The following is a 22,872-nucleotide window of genomic DNA, read 5'->3' on the forward strand; positions in this document are numbered from 1 at the left end:
TTTAACATATATCTCCTCACTGGTTTTACATTTATTCTGTTTACTGAAATATTGCTAAAAAAGGAAAAATTTCTTGTACATTTATTCTGAACAAGATATGTATGATGCATTTTCACTGACTAAAAGTGACTAAGAAAATTAGGTTATTTAAATGGGTATTATTCTCCCTCATTAAATTTCATAAAAAATCCAAGACAGTAATTATTGTTTTATTTGAAAATAGTATTTTTTATTAAAAAGTAGACCCAACTTAGGGGTTTTGGATATCTCCTTAATATGTTAAGGGGAAGGAATTGTCATAGAAAATATTGTAACAATGTGCCTTATTTGAGAATCATGAGCTATAGATCTCATGAGTGATTGACTTGATCCTATCATTCAGTTTTATACTTCCTCAAGAGACTTCTCTGAGTCTCTTTAGAAACTCTCTCTCTCTCTCTCTCTCTCTCTGTCTCTCTTTCACACACACACACACACACACACACACACAGAAACACAGTTTTTACTGGTCCTTGACATTCCCTCTATCACATACTAGACAAACAGACAATCCAGGATTCTGAGACCTAGGTTTAACTGTTATCTTTATTTTTCTCCAGGTTTTAAAATTGGAAACTATATCATGTAAGCACATCACATAGTTTGGCATAAAGAAGAAACAGTCTAGTAAAAGTTCATGTTTATTAGATTAATTTACAGGATATTACAAAGAATTTGGGGAAACTTAAGTTCGCATGAAAAATAAATGCCTAATAAGTCATTTGGGTGTATTAGTTTGCATTTTAAATTTAACTATTTCAAAGTATTATTATTAAGTTTGGAAGCACATCACTATATAATTATTTTGTATATTACATATCAGAAATATTTATTGAATGCTAGGCAATGTAGTAGGCATTTTGCATCCATTAATTCATTCAATACTTAAAACACACTTACGAGATAGGGTTACCTTGTGCATTTTACCTATGAGGAAACTGAAGCTCAAAAAGAATCAAAACTGTCACACAGTCAGCACATCACAGAACAAGGATCTATGTCATCACCAGCCTAGATACAAACTCCAGGGTCTGTCTTTCTCCTATAGGGTAATACAACATAACAATTGTCTATTGCTGCACTCTTTAAAGCTCTGTTTTTTCCCACTTATTCGATAAAAATATACTGAATGCCTCCAAAATTCCAAACATTGTTCTGGGTGCTCAGAATAAAGAACACAGGTGTGTATAACAGGTACAGTCCCTGATCTCATGGAGGGTTCAGTTGAGTAAGAGTATGTGGTATTCACATTATCACATGAATGAATGTATAATGATAATGTGTATTATGTGTTATTAAGGAAAAATAAGGCATGTGATGAGAATATAACAGAGACACCTTGTTTAAATTTTGGAACCGGTACTCTCAAGGGAAGTCTTTATTGAGGAAATAGCATTAAAGATATGTACCATGCAATGACTTCACCAGGTGAAAGAGTAAGAACAGCACTCTTGGTTCCAGGGTCAGCATGTTAACAGGTTCTGCTCTGAGGTAGTAGTTGGACCTCCTGCAAGAGGATAGCAGGAGCTAAGCAATGTAGAACCTTATGGACTATAAGAACAGTAACTTTTCTCTCTCTTCTTTTTATTACTGAAATTCTACCTGTCCTTCCAGGCCCTGAAGAATCTACCCTACTCTATCAAACATTTATGACCACTCATGCCTATGCTAATCTCTCCTTTCTTTGATTACCTATGTGTATATCTTCATGCACTACTAGCCAAAATGTTCACATGTGTGAAGCTGTAGCTCCTTAAGAGCAGAAACAAAATGATATAATCCTCATCACATAGAGTGGATGAGTACATATCCTGAATTTACATGTGAACTTGAATTTTGTGACAGACCTTCTTAAGATGGGGAATTAGATACAACTAAAACCTTTTACTAGAAACCAAAGATGATTTATATGAAATCAGTGACTTGCTTCATTAGCATATCTGAATGCCTGAAGTGAAAATAGGTGAAATAAATAAAATTGGAATACTATATAAACATGAAATATTACATTAAGAATATATCTAAAGATATACTGTTATGGGGTTTTGAGAATTAGCAAACACCTTAGCATCATATTATTTTGAAGTTAATGTATAAATAGTATGTACTTCAATAAAATCAAATTCATACTGCAAGTCTGAGAAATACGTAGAATTTTAGATCTTTCCTTATATGAGAATAACTCTCAAAAGAGGAAAGGCACAAAGAAGTAATTTGCACCAAACTTAGAAGGTTTGTTTTCACAAAAATGAGTTCTAATACTGACAGCTTTTCATGGATAGGGAAACAATAGAAAATAACCTTGTGGGATCCGTTTATTTCTATGCCAAAGTTTGTTTCATGACATGTAAGATGACTAAGAAAAAGCCTCCCAAATTGGAGTTTATGATGAAAATATCAATGGAACTTTCAGTAGTGCATTATTTCCCCTATAAGTTGTTCTAGCTATTTCATATTTCTTTGTTCCACTGACAGCCAACATACTGGAGACAATTTGAAAATAACTTCTCATCTTTTTACTCCTATATCTGAGAATCATTAAATAACTGCTCTTCTTATGACTATGGCAGGTTTATAAAAGCTTCTATTTAATAATTTTAAAATTTCATTTATTGGAAATTAATGCAGTTACTGTAATTGAGTTTGACATCTTTTTGGTTGATTTTTTAAATTTATAAATTAATTATAAAAAGTATTATGTTGCAAATTTAAAATGTATGACCAATCAGAAGATTCTATCAAACTGGAGGTAATGATTTGACAACCTTTTCTTTCTCTCCTCAAATAATACTGCAGTAAAATTTAACAGTGAACCACTAAGATTAGAGAAACAATTGGATTCTAACTAATATTAATGCAATTTTTATCCTATTGAAATCTATTGTCATAGTTGCTTCTGACATATTGAATCTCTATGGTAAAGCCTAATGAGTTATTCTCATTTTTGGTGTGTCTGTGATTCAGTTCTCCTCGTCCTCCTCTTCATGTTCCCCACACAAGTGATTAATCTGTAGTTACCCTCTTTTCTGCATTCTCTCCTCAGTTCCCTCTTCCCCCATCAAAATGTACCTACTATGTGACTCATTCCCTCAATGAGGAAATAATCTGATAAATAACTGATAACCAACTATGACAGGGTGATAAATCCAAGAGTACAATGGTTCCAAGTGGGAAAGTATTTGGAAAAATATACATTTTGAAGATGTACAACTCAAATTCTACTATGCAGGTCACTCTATTCATACATGCTATCAGTTCCACTGAGAAATTAATCATTGATAATCTTTGGAACAATATGACAATCTTCATATGTCAATTTAACAAATCTTTCTATGTCATGATTTCAGCAACACTCATTGAGAGGACATGCCACTTGGAAAATAAACAAGCTTAAAATGCATCAAAACAGAAATGGCTCCTAAGGGGTGCATTCTAGCTTATAAACAGTTATTTTGAATATCTGTGAAGATCATTTGAGTCAGTGGATTCTAATATTGGCTCTGCTACTGATACTTTTTCAGATCCTTTGTCAAAATATGGGCCAGTTAATGTCCAAAGTCTGGGTTAGAGAGACATGAATACACACCATTTCTATCCTGGGGGATTTTTAAGTCTAGTGAAAGAAACTGATATATAAATGGATATTTTCATCATAATGTAGAAAATGCAGTGAATGAGATATGCACAGGGGCAATGAGGGTTTAGGATGGAGGAGAGTAATAATGTTTTTCTGTTTCAATCACTCAGAGACACTTTTGAAATAGATGGCAACATACAAAATTACCCTGAACTCTATAGACAAGAAAAGTCCTATTGAAATCCAAGATATTATTAACTATCATCATTCATTATGTGGCTACCTTTCTGGTGTATATAATACGTAAGGTATATGAAATAGGCCATTCAAATTATGCAACAGTTAGACTTTTTTTCTTCACTTATTCTTGAAGGCCTTCTGACTTGAAAGGCATGGCTTGAAAACTATTCTTAGTTTTGATCCTGTCAGTTTTTGATTACAGTAAATATTTTGATTCCAAACTACTGTAAAAATACAAAAAAATAGAAAGACATTTCCTGTTATTTAAAAGTTAAAATTATTATTTAACAGTGGGAAGTGATTTTTATGACAAGAATCATTTCAAAAAAATCTGGAAGGTGGTAGAGATTCCTCTCCATGGGATTCTATAATTACTTCTACAAAAGCCAGACTTCCTCAAACCCCGGCCTCAGCTGTGGTAATGGCAATTAAAACCTTATTTCATGCTATATTTTAATGGAAAAATGTCTTTCTGGACTTCTGAATTATTATTCTGCAAGCTGGATTAAATTCAGTGTTCATTTCTAACTGATTTGGTTCATTGTTGTCTAGTAATATCAGTTATTTATCAAACTTGATTAAATGTAAGTGACATTCATTCAACAAACATTTACAGAGTGCTTTCAATATACAGGGCAGTGTACTAATCACTGTAGATAAAACATGGCTTCTGCTATCATAAAACTTATGACTTATTTGAGGACAGAGACAAGTATGTCTATGCTTACAAGACAGTGGTGGATGCTATAGGAGAGAAAGATGAAAGGTGCAATGCAGGCAGAGAAAAGGACATTTAAATTAGACTGGAATAGCTGAGAACACTTCTTCTGAGAAGTGTGCTTGAGCTTTATCCTGTCTAAAACATATATGGCTGGATGAGGGCATTTGAGGGTTTTTCACTTGAAATTAAATATACAGTTTTGTCCCTAACTAGAATAGTAATTAAGAGCTGATGATTTGTTGAATACATTTTGAATACATTTTAATCTGTGTGGTAAAAAAGAAATTTTTTATAACCTACATCACTGCATATTTTGAATTATTGAGGCAAAATAAATGTGTAGTTGGAAATCACATGGCCAGCATCTCAGAGTTGGGGTGGTACTAAAACTGAGACTTTCAATATTGTATCTGAGTCTATTTTAGTCTCTATTAGAAAATCAGCAAGCAAAGTGCATAGGGAGATAAGGATGGAAGTGCCATAAGTTATCCTTATCTTTCCTGACCATATCCATTGTTCTTCTCTAGGACTTGGTCATTTTCTACATGGTTTTTGGGGAAGTGAGCTTGAAAGATTAATTGACTGTCTGAGGCAGAGAGGCATTGGAGAGACAAAAGGCAAATACTGCTTAAAAACAAGATTAAACAACTATAAAGGACTCACCTCTCCTCTTGCTCCATAGAATGCAGACACTGTTCATTCATTTATACAGTTAATATATTTACTTATAAAACTTCTATGAATCATCCACTATGTGGTCAGACTCTCTGCTGGGATTCACAGAAGTATCAGACATAATTTATATTACACTGGAGCTCATGGTGTAGCAGAGAAACCTATATTCACATAAATGTTTGTAGTAGAAGGTAATCGACCTATTGATTGAAGTACATAGGTTAGATGCACAGGACCAAGCAAAGAAGGAGACCTGGAAAGGCTTCTGGCAGGAGGTGATGGCTGAGCTGCTTCTTGAAAAGCCGGAAAATTAGTAATTAGTAAGTGTTCAACAGGTTGATGACATTTTGGGCAGTGGCAAAGCCTGATCTTTGAGATGTGTGGCAGCCTTGATCATGGGCTGTGTATCAGAGTTGGGAGGAGGGGTCTGCATAAAAGGAGGAAAGGTGAACTTAGTCTTAGTATATAAGGTGAAGGGAAGCCTTAAAATTATAAAATTATAACAGCTTAGTCAAAAAAATACTTGTACACAAATGTTCATGGCAGTATTATACACAAGAGCCAAAAGATGGAAACAATGCAAATGTCCCTCAATTGATTAATGGATAAACACAATGTGACCTACCCATAATGGAATATTATTCAGCCACAAAAACAAGGGTGAAAATGAAAATATTAGGCTAAGTGAAAGGCCACAGATTGTATGATTTTATTTACATGACATATCCAGAATATGCAAATCCATAGAGACAGAAAACAGATTAGTGCTTACCAGGGGCTGAGGGAAGAAAGGAATAGGGATTGACTGCTTATTGAGTAGGGAGTTAACTTTTGGGGTGATGATAATGTTCTGGAACAAGGTAGCAGAAATGGTTGCACAAAATTGTGAATATACTAAATGTCAATGAAATATATATTTTCAAAAGGTTAAAAATGGTAAATTTTATGGTATGTGTATTTTACCACAATAAAAACATAAAAATCTTAGCTTAAAACTAAGGGAGATGGCAGGAATTGATGTCATGAACAGTCATTTTTTTATACACGATATACAGTTGCATGTGCAAGATTCAGGGGAAGATGTATGCTGTTAAAGCAGACCAGCTACACAGTCCTAGTGGGCCTTTTGCCACGATATGGAATAATTTTGTGTCTCTTTTCTAATTCATTGTCCTTTGCTAGTACAGCCACTCAGATACTCTTTTGAGTGTAGGGCCTATGACTATTTTACACAGTAGGCATTCAAGAAACCTAATACATGATTCTGCCAAAACACGGTTTAGTATTTATTTTGTCTTTAAATCAATGTTATAAACTCTTAACCTATTTCCTTAAGTGGTCCTTCCTCATCCTCTTAAGAGGCTATTCTTCATTTTTCAGTTAAAGTAAGTTTACTTTTTCTCACATTATTAAGCAGTATACCTTTTTAGTTTACATCATAGTTTGCTTTTCCTTCAAGGACAATAATTTAATAGCAATTTATCTTGTGTTGTCATTATTCTATTTCAATTCAGAAGAACTTATAAGTCCTGGTTGGACCATGCTAAGCTAATGTGATCAGTATATATCATATGAATCCAGTGAGTTGACCAAATGCAAATTATTCTTAAATTACCAAATGAAAAAATTAAGGCTCAGGGTAATTAAGTGACCTGGCATAAAAATAGTAGAGGACAGAGCCTGAGCTCACACTTGGGTCTTCACATTGAAGATGGCAATTAGCCCAGGACTGAGGCTAATTCATCAGCTCTTCATCCCAGTGGACTGAGATTAGTCAGCCAGTTTTAAACCTGATCCTGTATAATGACATTAAACTTCTGCCTACATCTTTCCTTTGTCATGCCGCTCTTGCCCTCATTGATAAGACACTAAATATAAATTTGGTCCACCCTTTTCTATCCTACTCAGAAGCTTCATTCTTAGTCCTCTCCACTGGGTGATCTCAAGCTTTGGGAACATAAATATTCAGAATGAAGGAAAGTTTGAAGCTCATCTTACAGCCTTACTGGGTTGTAAGAATTACCTGTGATCATGGATGTGGTATAGTGTTTCTGTGGCATCAGAATGTACACCACTATGGGTGTGGTGGGACATGGGCAAAGGTGGTCTAAAAATAAAAACTTCTAGTAATAAGTTCTGGGGATGTAAAGTACAGCATGATGGCTAAAGTTAATAATACTGTATTGTATTTGAAAGTTGACAAGAGAATAGATCATTTTTTTGTCTTTTTAAAAATTTTTACTTTTTTATTGAAGTATACTTAATGAGAGTTGATCTTAAAAGTTCTCATTGCAAGAAAAAAATTGTAACTATATGTGGTGAAGGATGTTAACTAAACTTATTGTGGTAATCATTTCACAATATACACAAATATCAAATGATTATGTTGTACATCTTGGACTAATAGAATGTTAAAAAAAGAACATACAACACTACAGAGATGGTTTTATGGATTGCAGCATATTTTTAATCCCCCAAACTGTAGTTACTATATCTACTATAAAATATCTCTCGCTTTGAATTTATTACTTTTTAAATGACCTCATATTGTAATATGAGTTGAACGAGGAAAATACGGTAACTTTAGGTACTTGCTGACTGTGATTGCCTGTGCTGCTGATGTGGCAAATGTCTTCTTCTTGCAATATTCAAGAACCATATACTCTCTAATAAAGATGTTAAATAAAGAAAAAAAAGAATCATATACTTCTAAAGGAAAAAAAAAATCACACTTGTATGGGTAAATAAACAAGTCACTCCACACTATGGTAATGAATTAGACACTTATGGAGGTTGTATTTAGTAACCTTTTGGAGGCTAATTCAAATTCATTTTTAAACTGTGTCTGAATGGCAGTGTCTGTGGCACCATTGAACTGATACGAATCTATTTACTTTGCTTTTAATATGATTAAATCAAAATAATTATTTAGTGTGGTAGCAATCATAGGTTCTGGCACTGATAAAGCAGTCGAAGTTTCGATTCAGCCAGCCCCTCCCCCATGATACTTTGTATAAATTATTGTTATATACATTATTCTATTAAATCCTTGAAGCAACACTGTGAGGTGTGTTTTTTTGTGGGTTTTTTTTTGCCATTTTTATAGATAATTAAGCAGTATCATAAACATTATAAAGTTAATAAGTAAAAAAGCAGAACTGGAACCTAGATCTGTCTGACTCTGAAGCCTATTTTCTCACCCATTATTCAATACAATTACATTCCATATTTCATATAAGTATATTCCATATAAGTGTATAATTATAAAATTAATCAACAATATCATAACTGCTATTTCAACACTGATTTTGAGTGTTTCCTAGCTGCTCATTGAGTTCTTTATTTCCAGTGTTGTTTCTCTTTGGTCATGTTCTATCCCAGGGGAGAGAGAAAGCTCTTCAGCTCAGCTTGTGAGAGCTGGCACTTTTGCTTTTTTCTGTGCACATGACTTTCATCTAAGTTCAGTTTTGGATCCCAAAGGATGAGTTATAGCATATCCCTAAGGCCAGGCCTCCTCTTCAAAGGAGAGAGCAGTGGGAAAAATACTTCAGAGTGAAATGATGCCCCACAGCCCATAGATCCTCTCCACCAAAATCCAGACACCTGTGAACTCTCCCAGTGAGCAGTCAGCCGGCTCAGAATGATCTTCAATCCTGAGTCTTATGGATGACACTTCTGGTCTAGCCTTGTACTCACTCCTGGAAGAAATCTTGTGTCCTGAAATGCAGCAGTTCAGTGGACCTAATGGCTGCTAATCCAGCTGTCACTGGTAAGATTGTCTTATTCTTATCTTTCCTTAGTGACAGCATGCCAACCCGAGCAGTCTGAAATTCCACTCATTTTCTCCTCGCAGCTTCTCTCCAATTCTCCTGGGGAGATGAGAATCAGCCTTTGACTTTTCTGTTTGTGCCTGTGGTCTACCATAGAGAGATGTGCTGAGGCCTGGCCTTCATCCATGACTCATTCCTCTAAGCATGCCTTCAAATGACAGCTAGGTTTATCTGTTTTTTTATTTACCCACTTACTTGGCCTCTAACTTCTCTCCACATATTTGTCTAAGTAACCCTGAATATTCAGTTGCCACCAACACACTCTTTGCTTTTATTTATACCGTTTTGATTCAACCTAACAAACATAGCTCCACGATCTTGGCCCATGATCTACTCATGTTGGAAAAAGTGGAAGTCTGCTAATGCAGGGACATATATATTTGAATCTTTGCTTAAGAAGTAGGGATTCACTATCTCCAACATAGTGAATTTATTAAAGTTTATATATTTTTACTAGTTCTCAAATGGTTTTAGATTTTTTTCTTATTAATGTTTTCCTATACTTTTTATATTTAATTTAAAAATATTACTTTTACAATCTTTAAAGCAATAATTATTTATAGAATTTAACTCATTGGGCTTATTTTATTCTCATTAGTTTTAAATTTTAAAATTTTATAGTACATATTTATTACTTTTCCCAAAGAAATTATATACAAAAAGAGGGGCATTTTGTCATTTTATTTATTGATTTGGATTTTTCTTTTTCAGAGTGAGGATCTCATTAAAGGGTAAAACTTAAGCACAGTGGAAAATGTCTCTAAGATGGATGCCACATTTTTAGTTATAAAACAAAGTCACTCTTAAGATCTTTATATCACCCTCTGGTATCCTTTTCAGCATTTTTCAGCTGGACTCTAAGTCATTGCTCAGAAAATTATCAGGAAATACTATTATCTGAGTAGAGAGTATTTTTTCAAACATTATGTATTTCAAAAAAGATAGTTCTGACTAATTTTCTGCATGAATAATAACGAGCTAGAAAAGTTCATATGAATCATCTTTACTGAATTCCATTTTATGTCTATTGTTTAACAATTTTAACACACCACAGTTATTAGAGGTATAAGTGAAGGTCCCCAAATTATTTAGGTTTCAAAATTTCAACCTTTTAAACTATGGTTATATTAAGAAATATGTTTTATATTGCATCCCTGTATATAGATGTATTTATATTAAAAACTGAAATTAGAGCTTCATGAAACAAGTACCTATTTCATAAGCAATGTATTGCTATTCTATTGTTATATTTTTTACACCATTCTTGGTCTCAGTTGATTTCACAACCTACTAATATATTGGAATCTATTGTTTGAATAATACTGTTCTGGTACAATTCTTTTATTTTTTGAAAACCACAGACTTCCATTAAGGACTTATGTATCGTCTGAATTGGCATAAACAGCTGGTGTTAGAACTAGTATCTGAAACTGGATCTTATGATTTTCAGCCTATTGATCTTATTTATTCATACAATAAATCAGTTTTGAACACCTATAACTGTGGAACAGGACATTTCAAGGAATGTGGTGTTTTCAGTTTTTTCACACAGAAAAATGTATTTGTCCCTTGAATTTAAAAAAACAGGTAGAGCCATATTACATTAAGTTAAAAAACAATGATTGTAGAAAGACTTGGAAAAAAATAGTAAAAACAAGAGTACATTATTATTCTCTACAGAAAGTTTATCATTCAGCTTTGAATTTCCATTTCCTTTTATCACTTCTTTATACTTTTATTTAAAAGATTTAGAAGCTTTATTGATATACAACTGACATATAATTAACTGCACTTATTTAAAGTGTACAATTTAATAATTTTGATTTTTGTATTCTCCCATGAAATTATTCCTACAATCAACATCTCCATATCTATCCCAAAATTTGTTCATACCACTTTGTAACCTTTCCTCTAGTCCCTCCCTCCCTATCCAACCCCGTCCCTGCATCTCTGGACAACTACTAGTTTACTTTGTGTAGCTATAGATTAGGTTGTATTTTCTAGAAGTTTGTATATTAGGGATCATACAGCACATTCCTTGTTTTATCCAGCTTCTCCCACTTAGCATATTTATTGTGAGATTCATCCATGTTGTTGCATATGTCAATAATTCATTCTTTTCTATTGTCATATAGTATTCCACTATCAGTATACACCACAGCATATTTATCCATTCAACTGTTGACAGTCATTTGGGTTGTTTTCATTTTGTGATGATGCAAATAAAGCTACTATGAACATTTGTTGTGCAAGCTGTTGTATGTACAAATGCATTTGCTTTTCTTTGCCTAATCCAAGGAGTGGAATGGCTGAATCATATGTTAGGTATATGATTAGCCTTTATGGAATTGCCTTTCTGAAAGATTTGTTTTCCAAATTGATTATGCTATTTAACATTTCTACCAACAGTGTATGAGTGTTTTAGTTTTTCCACATCTCTACATTTTTGCCAAGGATTTATCCTTTATTAGATATATTATTTGCAAAATATTTTCTACTGGTCTATAATTTGACTTTCATTTTTTTAGCTCTACTTTCTGATTGTTCATTGTTAGTATATGGAAATATAATTAATTCTGTTTTTCTATCGATCTTTTATCCTACAACCTTTGTAAATTTGCTTATGAGATCTACTGGTTTTCCTGAAGGTTCCATTAAATTTTCTATATTGATAATCATGCCACAGGCAAATTAATTTGGTTTTACTTTTCCTTTCCAATTTGGATGCTTCTCCCCCACCCAATTTCTATATTTACTTAGGTAGAACATGTAGTACAGTTTGAAGAAAAGTGAGGAGAAAAGCTATTCTTGTCTTTTTCCCAAACTTAGAGAGAAAACTTTCAGTCTATTAACATTAAGTATGATGTCTGTTAGCAAGTGAAGGATGTTGACTTCCATTCCTAGTTTACGAGAATTTTTATTAGCAGTAGGTAATGGATTTTGTCAATTATTTTTCTGTCTATTGAGATAACCATATGTTTTCTATTTTATTTGTTAATATGGTTAGTTACACTGATTGATTTTCAAATGTGTAAGCAAACTTGAAGTGATATATTTCACTAGGTCATGATGTATTATCCTTTCAATATATTGTTGGATTCAGTTTACTAAAATAATTAATAAGTGCATAGTGGTATCAAATCAGAATTTCAATTTGGATTTCCTTTTTGGATACTGAAGCTGAATACATTTTTATGTATTTATTTGTCTCTCTGTTAACTTTGGTAAAATGTCTGTGCATTTTTAATTGAGTCATTTGTTTTCTTCTTGTTGATTTTTGATAATTGTTTATAGTTTTAGAATGCAAGTCCTATTTTGAATATATGTTTTCCAACTATATTCCCCTATTGCTCAGTGTGCTCCAGGGTTTTGCTTGTTTTTCATTCTCTAGCAGTGACTTTCACAGAGGAAAATTTTTCAATTTTTATGAAATCCAATTTACTATGTTTTCTTTTATGAATCATATATTTGGTGTCATGTCTAAAAACTATTTGGATAACCCCATATGGTGAATATTTTCTCCTAATATTTTACTCTAAGTTTTATAGCTTTACATTTCACATTTAGATCGATGATCCATATTTAGATAAATTTTGTACTAAGTGTTAGACTCCACTGTGCACATACTCCCTACATCATGGCCAAGAAACACTTTCAATGCAGTAACCTGAGGCAACAGCAAGGCTTATGTCATTTGTTTCTCATCTCTCAAGATCACTGTTTATATGTCTTTTTTTTTAAAAAAAAAATCTTTATTGGAATATAATTGCTTTACAATGGTGTGTTAGTTTCTGCTTTATAACAAAGTGAATCAGTTATACATATACATATGTCCCCATATCTCTTCCCTCTTGCATCTCCCTCGCTCCCACCCTCCCTATCCCACCCCTCTACGTGGTCACAAAGCACCGAATTGATCTCCCTGTGCTATGCGGCTGCTTCCCACTAGATGTATTTTTTATATTTGGTAGTGTATATATGTCCATACCACTCTCTCACTTTATCCCAGCTTACCCTTCCCACTGCCCGTATCCTCAAGTCCATTCTCTAGTAGGTCTGTGTCTTTATTCCCATGTTGCCCCTAGATTCTTCAAGACCATTTTTTTTTTTTTTTTAAGATTCCATATATATGTCTTAGCATACGGTATTTGTTTTTCTCTCTCTGACTTACTTCACTTTGTATGACACACTCTAGGTCCATCCACCTCACTCACTACAAATAACTCAATTTTGTTTCTTTTTATGGCTGAGTAATATTCCATTGTATATATGTGCCACATTTTCTTTATCCATTCATCTGTTGATGGGCACTTAGGTTGCTTCCATGTCCTGGCTATTGTAAATAGAGCTGCAATGAACATTTTGGTACAGGACTCTTTTTGAATTATGGTTTTCTCAGAGTATATGCCCAGTAGTGGGATTGCTGGGTCGTATGGTAGTTCAACTTTTAGATTTTTAAGGAACCTCCATATTGTTCTCCATAGTGGCTGTATCAATTTATATTCCCATCAATATTGCAAGAGGGTTCCCTTTTCTCCACATCCTCTACAGCATTTATTGTTTGTACATTTTTTGATAATGGCCATTCTGACCAGTGTGAGATGATATCTCATTGTAGTTTTGATTTGCATTTCTCTAATGATTAATGATGTTGAGCAGGCTTTCACGTGTTTGTTGGCAATCTGTATATCTTCTATGGAGAAATGTCTTTTTAGGTCTTCTGGCCATTTTTGGATTGGGTTGTTTGTTTTTTTGATATTGAGTTGCATGTGCTGTTTATAAATTTTGGAGATTAATCCTTTGTCAGTGGCTTCATTTGCAAATATTTTCCCCCATTCTGAGGGTAGTAGTTTAGTCTTGTTTATGGTTTTCTTTGCTGTGCAAAAGCTTTTAAGTTTCATTAGGTATTATTAGTTTATTTTGTTTTTATTCCCATTTCTCTAGAAGGTGTGTCAAAAAGGATCTTGCTGTGATTTATGTCAGAGTGTTCTTCCTATATTTTCCTCTGAGAGTTTTATAGTGTCTGGCCTTACATTTAGGTTTTTAATCAATTTAGAATTCATTTTTGTGTATGGTGTTAAGGAGTGTTCTAATTTCATTCTTTTACATGTAGCTGCCCAGTTTTCCCAGCAGCACTTACTGAAGGGGCTGTCTTTTTTCCACTGTATATACTTGCTTCCTTTATCAAAGATAAGGTGACCATATGTGCATGGGTTTATCTCTGGGCTTTCTATCCTGTTCCATTGATCTATGTTTCTGTTTTTGTGCCAGTACCATATTGTCTTGATTACTGTAGCTTTGTAGTATAGTCTGAAGTCAGGGAGCCTGATTCCTCCAGCTCCATTTTTTGTTCTCAAGATTGCTTTGGCTATTCGGGGTCTTTTGTGTTTCCATACAAATTGTGAAATTTTTTGTTCTAGTTCTGTGAAAAATGCCAATGGTGGATTGATAGGGATTGCATTGGATCTGTAGATTGCTTTGGGTAGTATAGTCATTTTCACAATGTTGATTTTTCCAGGTCAAGAACATGGTATAATTCTCTATCTATTTGTATCATCTTTAATTACTTTCATCAGTGTCTTATAATTTTCTGTGTACAGGTCTTTTGTCTCCTTAGGTAGGTTTATTCCTAGATATTTTATTCTTTTTGTTGCAATGGTAAATGGGAGTGTTTTCTTAATTTCACTTTCAGATTTTTCATCATTACTGTAAAGGAATGCAAGAGATTTCTGTGCATTAATTTTGTATCCTGCTACTTTACCAAATTCATTGATTAGCTCTAGGAGTTTTCTGGTAGCATCTTTAGGAGTCTCTATATATAGTATCATGTCATCTGGAAACAGTGACAGCTTTACTTCTTCTTTTCTGATTTGGATTCCTTTTATTTATTTTTCTTTTCTGATTGCTGTGTCTATAACTTCCAAAACTATGTTGAGTAATAGTGGTGACAGTGGGTAATCTTGTATTTTTCCTCCTGATCTTACTGGAAATGGTTTCAGTTTTTCACCATTAAGGACAATGTTGGCTGTGGATTTGTCATATATGACCTTTATTATGTTGAGGAAAGTTCCCTCTATGCCTACTTTCTGCAAGGTTTTTATCAAAAATGGGTGTTGAGTTTTGTTGAAAGCTTTCTCTGCATCTATTGAGATAATCATATGGTTTTTCTCCTTCAATTTGTTATTATGGTGTATCACATTGATTGATTAGCGTATATTGAAGAATCCTTGCATTCCTGGGATAAACCCCAATTGATCATGGTGTATGATCCTTTTAATGTGCTGTTGGATTCCATTTACTAGTATTTTGTTGAGGATTTTTGCATCTATGTTCATCAGTTATACTGGCTTGTAGTTTTCTTCCTTTGTGACATCTCTCTCTGGTTTTGGTATCAGGGTGATGGTGGCCTCATAGAATGATTTTGGGTGTGTTCCTCCCTCTGCTATATTTTGGAAGAGTTTGAGAAGGATAGGTGTTAGCTCTTCTCTAAATGTTTGATAGAATTCACCTGTGAAGCCATCTGGTCCTGGACTTCTGTTTGTTGGAAGATTTTTAATCACAGTTTCAATTTCAGTGCTTGTTATTGATCTGTTCATATTTTCTATTTCTTCCTGGTTCAGTTTCGGCAGGTTGTGCATTTCTAAGTATTTGTCCATTTCTTCCAGGTTGTCCATTTTATTGGCATAGAGTAGCTTGTAGTAATCTCTCATGATCCTTTGTATTTCTGCAGTGTCAGTTATTACTTCTTTTTCATTTCTAATTCTATTGATTTGAGTCTTCTCCTTTTTTTCTTGATGAGTCTGGCTAATGGTTTATCAATTTTGTTTATCTTCTCAAAGAAGCAGCTTTTAGTTTTATTGATCTTTGTTATCAATTCCTTCATTTCTTTTTCATTTATTTCTGATCTAATCTTTATGATTTCTTTCCTTCTGCTAACTTTGGGGTTTTTTTGTTCTTCTTTCTCTAATTGCTTTAGGTGTAGGGTTATGTTGTTTATCTGAGATGTTTCTTCTTTTTTAAGGTAGGATTCTATTGCTATAATCTTCCCTCTTAGAACTGCTTTTGCTGTATCCTATAGGTTTTGAGTCATTGTGTTTTCATTGTCATTTGTTTCTAGGTATTTTTTTATTTCCTCTTTGATTTCTTCCATGATCTCTTGGTTATTAAGTAGTGTATTGTTTAGCCTCCATGTGTTTGTATTTTTTACAGCTTTTTTCCTGAAATTGATATCTAGTCTCATAGTGTTGTGATCAGAAAAGATACTTGATATGATGTCAATTTTCTTAAATTTACCCAGGCCTGATTTGTGACCCAAGAAATGATGTATCCTGGAGAATGTTCCATGAGCACTTGAGAAGAATGTGTATTCTGTTATTTTTGAATAGAATGTCCCATAAATATCAATTAAGTCCATCTTGTTTAATGTATCATTTAAAGTTTGTGTTTCCTTATTTATTTTCATTTTGGATGATCTGTCCATTGGTGAAAGTGGGATGTTAAAGTCCCCTACTATGATTGTGTTACTGTTTATGTCCCCTTTTATGGCTGTTAGTATTTGCCTTATGTATTGTGGTGCTCCTATGTTGGATGCATAAATATTTACAGTTGTTATATCTTCTTCTTGGATTTTTCCCTTGATCATTAAGTAGTATCCTTCTTTGCCTCTTGTAATAGCTTTTGTTTTAAAGTCTATTTTGTCTGATATGAGAATTGCTATTCCAGCTTTCTTTTGATTTCCATTTGCATGGAATATCTTTTTCCATCCACTCACTTTCAGTCTGTATGTGTCCCTAGGTCTGATGTGGGTCTCTTGTAGACAGCATATATATGGGTCTTGTTTTTGTATCCATTAAGCCAGTCTATGTCTTTTGGTTGGAGCATTTAATCCATTTACATTTAAGGTAATTATCGATATGTATGTTCTTGTTACTATTTTCTTAATTGTTTTGGGTTTGTTATTGTAGTTCTTTTCCTTCTCTCGTGTTTCCTGCCTAGAGAAGTTCCGTTAGCATTTGTTGTAAAGCTGGTTTGGTGGTGCTGAATTCTCTCAGCTTTTGTTTGTCTGTAAAGTTTTTAATTTCTCTGTCAAATCTGAATGAGATCCTTTCTGGGTCGAATAATCTTGGTTGTAGGGTTTTCTCCTTCATCAGTTTAAATATGTCCTTCCACTCCCTTCTGTCTTGCAGAGTTTCTGCTGAAAGATAATCTGTTAACCTTATTGGGATTCCCTTTTGTGTTATTTGTTGTTTTTCCCTTGCTGCTTTTAATATTTTTTCTTTGTATTTAATTTTTGATAGTTTGATTAATATGTGTCTTGGCATGTTTCACCTTGGATTTGTCCTGTATGGGACTCTCTGTGCTTCCTGGACTTGATTAACTCTTTCCTTTCCCATGTTAGGGAAGTTTTCAACTATAATCTCTTCAAATATTTTCTCAGTCCCTTTCTTTTTCCCTTCTTCTTCTGGGACTTGTATAATTCGAATGTTGGTGCGTTTAATGTTGTCCCAGAGGTCTCTGAGACTGTCCTCAGTTCTTTTCATTCTTTTTTCTTTATTCTGCTCTGCAGTAGTTATTTCCACTATTTTATCTTCCAAGTCACTTTTCTGTTCTTCTGCCTCAGTTATTCTGCTGTTGATCCCTTCTAGAGAATTTTTAATTTCATTTATTCTGCTGTTCATCACTTTTTGTTTGCTCTTTAGTTCTTCTGGGTCCTTGTTAAATGTTTCTTGTATTTTCTTCATTCTATTTCCAAGATTTTGGATCATCTTTACTATCATTACTCTGAATTCTTTTTCCAGTAGACTGCTTATTTCCTCTTCATTTGTTAGGTCTGGTGGGTTTTTGCCTTGCTCCTTCATCTGCTTTGTGTTTCTTTGTGTTCCCATTTTGCTTAACTTACTGTGTTTGGGGTCTCCTTTTCACAGGCTGCAGGTTCGTAGTTCCGGTTTTTTTTTTGGTGTCTGTCCCCAGTGGCTAAGATTGGTTCAGTGGGTTGTGTAGGCTTCCTGGTGGAGCTGACTAGTGCCTGTGTTCTGGTAGATGAGGCTGGATCTTGTCTTTCTGGTGGGCAGGTCCACGTCTGGTCGTGTGTTTTGGGGTGTCTGTGGCCTTATTATGATTTTAGGCAGCCTCTCTGCTAATGGATGGTGTTGTGTTCCTGTCTTGTTAGTTGTTTGGCAAAGGGTGTCCAACACTGTAGTTTGCTTGTCATTGAGTGGAGCTGGGTCTTGACGTTGACGTGGAGATCTCTGGGAGATTTTCACTGTTTGATATTACATGGAGCTGGGAGGTCTCTTGTGGACCAGTGTCCTGAACTTGAGTCTCCCACCTCAGAGGCACAGCCCTGCTGCTTGGCTGGAGCAACAAGAGGCTGTCATCCACACGGCTTGCACACAGGGCTTCGGGCTTCTCAGTGGTAGCCTCTGGTTCCTTCACAGAATGGTTCACTCACTCCTTGCATTTGTTTTGACAATGCTTATTAAACTGTGGTCACCTGAGGTGGGCTCAGTGTCCACCAATCCAGTTTCTCTAGACTCTCTGAATACTGTTACCTCCTCAGAGCACTCAACAGCAGGGTTCATGGAGGTTTTACAGAGGGTCTCAGGAAGCAGGCAGTCCTGGGATACTTGCTAGTGTTGGAGGATCTCCTGCAGAGGTGGAGGGCAGCTGTGGCTCACCAAGGGACAAGGACACTGGCTGCAGAAGTGCTGGGAAGTACTCCTTGGTGTGAACCCTCTCAGAGTCTGCCATTATCCCCACCAAAGAGCCCGGGTTGCTGAAGGAGTTTGAAAAGAATCAGTGTAAGTTCTTCTTTGTATATTTGGTAGAATTCCCCTGTGAAACCATCTGGTCCTGGACTTTTGTATGTAAGGAGTTTTTTAAATTATTATTATGTATTCTATTTCACTTCTAATGATCGGTCTGTTCAAATTGTCTATTTCTTCTTGATTCAGTTTTGGTGGGCTGTATGTTGTCCATTTCTTCTAGGCTGTCAAATTTGTTGGTGTATAATTGTTCATAGTATTCTCTTATCATTTTTTTTTTTTTTTGTATTTCTGTGGTTTTGGTTGACATGCGTCCTTTTTCACTTCTTATTTTGTTTATTTGTGTTTCTCTCTTTTCTTCTTGGTGAGCCTGGCCAGAGCATTGTCAATTCTGTTTACCTTTTCAAAGAATCAGCTCTTAGTTTCATTGATTTTTTTCTATTGTTTTTTAATCTCTATTTTATTTATTTCCTCTCTAATCTTTATTGTCTCCTTCCTTCTGCTGATTTTATGTTTTGATTGTTCTTCTTTTTCACATTTTTTTAGGTGATGTATTAGATTTTTTATCTGAGATTTTTTTTCTTGTTTCTTAAACAAGGCCTGTATCCCTATGAACTTCCCTCTATGAACTGCTTTGCTGCATCCCATAGATTTTGCATGGCCTTATTTTCATCATCATTTGGCTCAAGGGCTATTTTAATGTTTCCTTCCATTTCGTCATTGACCCATCCTTTTTTGAGTAGCATGTTGTTTTGTCTCCATGTAATTTTTTTTTCTCATTTCTTTTTCTATAGTTGATTTCTAGTTTCATGCCATTGTGGTCAGAAAAGATGCTTGAAATAATTTCTATACTCTGAAATTTGTTGAGGTTTGTTTTGTGCCCTAGTATGTGGTCAATCCTAGAGAATGTTCCATGTGCACTTGTAAATAATGTGTATTCTGGTTTTTTTGGATGTAATGTCCTGAAAATATCAATTAAGTTTAACTGTTCTATTGTATCATTTAGCATCTCCATTGCCTTATTGATTCTCTGTCTCAAAGACCTTTTCATTGATGTGAGTGGGTTGTTACTGCATTTCCATCAATTTCTCCCTTTATGTCTGTTAGTATTTGTTTCATGCATTTGGGTGCTTCTATATTGGGTGCATATATGTAGTCCTCTCCTTGTATTGATCCATTTATCGTTATATAGTGTCCTTCTTTACCTTTCTTTACAGCCTTTGTTTTAAAGTCTATGTTACCTGATATGAGCATTGCAACACCCACATTCTTGTCATTTCCTGTTGCATGAAATATCTTTTTCCATCCCCTCACTTTCAATTTATTTCTGCCCTTTTCCTTAAAGTGAGTCTCTTTTAGGCAGCATATTGTAGGCTCTTGTTTTGTTTTTGTTTTTTTTTATCAAATCCGCCACTCTGTTTTTTTTTGATTGGAGCATTTAGTCCAGAAAATTTAAATGCTAAAAAAAATTCAGTAATGGTTTACTTTTTATGTAACACTGTTCTTAGGTCACTCAAAGAATTTTCAAGACATTACAACTTTAATCTATACTAAGGGCAGGAAGATGGTTATCTTCAGGGTTATATTTGGGGAAACAATTTGCTCAATGTCAAGAGAAGGAACTATTGCTAAAAAGCTTTCTCCCCATGAATTATTTCCAGTCGTGTTGTCATTTATATTAAATAGTAAAGGAAGACTATTTCATGGCTACTGAATAATATTTGATAAAGAAGGCACAGAGGTCTTAATATTTACATATTTTTAAAAAGTTGGAAATGAAATAGATTTTTTCTACAAGTAATTCTCAAATTTAATGGGCCTAAAAACTTCTGTTGGCCTGAAAAGTTGTATTAATTCTTAATTTTCTTTTTTCCAAGCAGCACCTGGTGACTCTTCTCACCATCTCAATTTCTTTCCTTTTCTTTTGGAGGTAAAATCACAGGCATATGTTTCCTGGAAAAAATATAATAACCTTGACTAATGGTTAATGAAATTCTTCTGGAATACTAGAGAGTTGGGAGAAAAGAAAAGTAGTTAGAAAATTTACTGATATAGTGGACCAACACAGATTTTCAGAAATTTATGTTATTTGGATTTTGAGATCCTGAATATAAAAACAGAGTATTTTATATACAAAAATAATGATAATACTTTTGTATATAAAATGATAATGATAATTTTCTATGCATCAGTCATGGACCTAAGCATGTAACATGATGTATTTCTTAGAAACACCCTAAGGTTGTACTCAGTATTTATTTCACTGGGTACAAATCTGAGATACAGAAATTTTATCTTCTCAAGATTATCCTGCAAATATTACTTGAGTTATCAATGTGTATTTTAATATGTGGTAACTAGATAGTATTTTTAATATTACTTTACAAATAATATCTTTCTCTACAATAGCAATATTGACTCAAAATTCTATATGTCTCAGAAGGACTGAAGTTCTGTAAATAATATGATTATTTGGGTCCATATAGAGGTCATTTGAAGTGACCGTAATCCAGAATTTCATAAACTTAATTATAGTGAATTTCAAATAAATACAAGTTGTTTTACAATTTAAGCTTGTCTGTGAACTTGAATATTTTAGAGAGTCTTAAACTTGAACATCTATTTAAAAATGGAGACCTTTTCTATAAAATTCTGGTTATATTTCAGATAATGTTCTCTTAGATATGAAGGTATAAATTTACATTGCAAACAATGGGATGGCATTTAGAAATGCATCAATGTGTCCATCAAAACACTCCAGAACTTAATTTAAAGTTCTGAAGAAAATATATATTTCTCTTCCTTTGTACTGATTACCTATCTATTTATTACGTAACTTTTATTTGGCAAAGATTTGTTGTAAGTAAACTTTGTACTAGGATTTGGGTTATGCATTGTTGATAAAATGATTAATATGACTTGGTTTCTGCCCGTGAGGGGCTTACAATGTCTTTCAACATACTTTTTTTTTTTTTTTTTTTTTTTTTTTTTTTTTATTTATTTTTTTTTTTTCACACACACACACACTGTATTTTATTTTTACAAGAGATAAATCGACTGACACCAAGCATTGTACATGGATGACCACAACAAAAGCAACAATGATTGCAATTACCAAACATGAAACACACTCATACTATGTCATAGTATTGACATTCAGTCCAGTAATCCTCCACTGTAACAGCTCCTTTACTTTGCAGTGAAAATTGATTTGTATATTCTTTGCCTCTGAGTCCTTGTGGAATTTTTTTTTTTTTTTTAAATTCAGACAGAAAGTCACAAAAATTATACTCATCCTCATCAGTTCACTCAGTCCCATGTAATTAATATTTTTTTTTCATCTTGATCTTTTGTTAGCACTTTTATGAGTTCATCAGTTTTTCATTAGAGTTCTGAAAATGCTTATTCATTCAGTTCAGCAGTACAGTCCGTTACCAGAAACCTGTACTTGTCAGAGTCTTTTCCATGTATTTCTTGAAGATGAAACCCTTTTATAGGAACATATTTGCAAAATCATCAGAGTACACCCAGAACTGTCTGTAAATGACAAAAGACTTAAAAATGACCACGGTTAAAGATTTGATGACAGTTCATAATAATGCAGTTGACAAGAAAATTAGTTATTTCTGAGATATACATTTTAAAGTAATAAATAGGATTATTACTTATAACATTATACCAGAACATATAAGATTTTTAGAAATTTCATGTAATGTCTGAAACATTTATATTAACATATTTCCATACATATTTCCATACAAGTACAAATATAAGATTTTTAGAAATTTCATGTAATGTCTGAAACATTTATATTAACATATTTCCATACATATTTCCATACAAATACAAATATGATTTTTAGAAATTTCATGTAATGTCTGAAACATTTATATTAACATATTTCCATACATATTTCCATACAAATACAAATATAAGATTTTTAGAAATTTCATGTAATGTCTGAAACATTTATATTAACATGTTTCCATACAAATAACCCAATGAAAGTTTAGTATTAGTTGTTTT

Source organism: Balaenoptera ricei, chromosome 8 (assembly GCF_028023285.1).
Source record: "Balaenoptera ricei isolate mBalRic1 chromosome 8, mBalRic1.hap2, whole genome shotgun sequence".
Classification (NCBI taxonomy): domain Eukaryota; kingdom Metazoa; phylum Chordata; class Mammalia; order Artiodactyla; family Balaenopteridae; genus Balaenoptera; species Balaenoptera ricei.